Source organism: Plasmopara halstedii, assembly GCF_900000015.1.
Source record: "Plasmopara halstedii genome assembly, contig: Scaffold_2956, whole genome shotgun sequence".
NCBI lineage: Eukaryota > Oomycota > Peronosporomycetes > Peronosporales > Peronosporaceae > Plasmopara > Plasmopara halstedii.
Genome location: NW_020189861.1, coordinates 751,425 through 753,904, shown reverse-complemented (window position 1 = coordinate 753,904; position 2,480 = coordinate 751,425).

Here is a 2,480-nt window from a genome sequence, read left to right as displayed (position 1 = left end):
ACGAAGTACAGTGCACTCGAATTGGTCGATGGGTATTACCAATTGCTCATGAGAGCGAGTGATATTACGCTGACAGCGATGACTACCACGAGCGGGATGCTCTCGGAGTGACTGGTGATGCCTCAAGGGCCGTCAGATGCACCAGCAACATTTAATCGTCTTGTGGCGCAGTTGTTCAGGTCCAACCGGGTGCATGCACAGATGAACTTCGACGACATCTTCGTAACAGTCGTTCAAAGCACGGGAGGACGGATGAAGCAAACACATCGTCCATTTGACAGCGGTGCTTGAGTGCATGCGCACGATTAGGCTGTATCATGCGCATGCACTCGAGCACCGCTTAATCGGTAAAGTGGCCTTAGAGCGGATCCCGCTAAGGTCTAGGCAACAGTGAGCTGGCCGATTCCAAAGAACCAAAAGGACTTGCGCAAGTGGCTTGGCCTCGCCAGCTTTTTGCACGACAGTCCACGTTTATGAACTTTGTACAAAGGACTTGGCGGGCAACACAGGTGTCGTGATCTTCATCAACGGTGTCGGTACAGCGACGCTGTTTGTGGAGCGTGTCTTTCGCCAACATGCGCTCCCGGAGCCAATCGTCTCTGACGGAGACCTACGCTTCGCTGGACAGTTTGGTCGGCGATCTATGAGGTGCTGTGCACCAAGTTGATATATCAGCAGCGGACCATCCGCAGACCAATGGTCAAGCTGAGCGCATGGATCACGTCGTTGAAGTCGTCTTTCGCAGTGTCTGCGCTGAGACGCCGAAGCGCTGGAGTACCTTGCTGCCACTTGTAGGATTCGCTTTGAACAATGCCGTGCATGTGTTTAACGGCTACACGCCGTTCTACGTGAACGGGCTTGTTCATTCTCACGTCCCGATGACGCCGCCATCCCACGACTCATGGTTGGTGGGGGAGGAACAGCCGGGCGGCTAGTTGATGTCAGCCCTTTCACTGTTCGGAAAGAATTCAATGACTTCCGGTCTACCAGACTGAGTGTCTTACGACATGTTCGCGGTGCGATGGCCGAAATCCAGGGCATGTATCAAGAATATGTAAACGGAAGCAGAAGAAATGATGAAAACTTTGAGGTCGTAAACCTGGTTTTATCAAATGCTAAAAATCTTCCTACATATGCAATTTCTGCTGTCTTGTAGACGAAGCTCCGTCCACGGTTTATTGGACCTTTAATGATCGTGGCCAAGCGGAGCCTTACGTATACGCCAAACCTTCTAAACGGATGCGCTTACCCAATATTCTATGCGGGCTTGCTCAAGCCGTATCTGGATCCGGCGCAAGTGAATATGGGAGCGTTAGCGCCGGAGCGGCGCCCACAGACGCTCAACCACCCATAGCTGGACCAGCAACTGTTTTTGATAACGGAGTGCACCGATTTCCGTTCCAACAGCGCCAGGCGCTCTACCGTCGCACGAAGTCACGCATTTGTCTGCTCGACGGCTAGGAGCCGCTCGAACGGAGCTCAATATTCCCCAACGTGATGCAGTCGGTTCACAAAGTGATCTAAGCTCTCAATGTTTCCGCACAGCGTTACGCGGCCTCAGTAAAATACTCGGCGGAATGCCGATGACGATGGACTTTATCCTCCAAAGCTCGAAGAGCATCAAGAGTCACCGGATGGCGATCGACCGAGTCGTCATCTCCGCCGCCGTCTCTTCGCGACGAGAAAGGTGGTGTTCACTATCACGTAGAACGTCTTGTGGGTCGACGTCGTCGACAGGGCCAAACCCAGTATATTGTGAAGTGGGGGGATACCACGACTCTAAGAACTCGTGGGAGTTTGACGTGTCACTTTGGCAAGACTATCCAGACGTCGTGGACGCTTATGGTCGAAAAAATCGTGATGATCCGCGTCGTCGTACGCCCCGCGCTTCTCAGCAGTAGCCAGGAATGCCGTAGGGTCCTGAGCTGCTGTGGTAGCAATCTCACCCGTGTGAGAGACCTTAGAGCTTGCGAGAGGGTAATGGATAACTCCATATGTAGCAGGGTGACAAGACGTCAGAAGTCGGCATTGCGCCTTGAGTTCGGCAAATAAAAATCGAAGATCGCGTTCGTCGCACACGTCTACATCCTTGTGACTCCGCAGTATGCTGGACAGTGAGGAAAGTTTCCGGTACCGCTGCACCCTTCGCTCATAGATCTCTTTGTCATCTGCATTATTCGCCAATGGCAAGCACTGCAGGAATTGTCCGCATCGCGGGTATAGGAGCGCCTCCTGTTTGATTTCAAAGTCGAACGCGGTACCTATTCATTGGGGTTTCTTGAAGTACCAATAAGCGAGCTCGGAGAGCCTTTTGTTGGACAAGCTTAGCTTGTGGAGCGTGCGGGAGCCCGACCACGTAGACGTCCAACGATCAAGTGATTGCAATCTTCGTTTCTGTGGTGGAATTTGCCGGGCGAAAGCCGTATTCCTCACGAACGGCTAGGTTTAACCATGGGAGTCACCGTGCGAGCAGCCTCCAG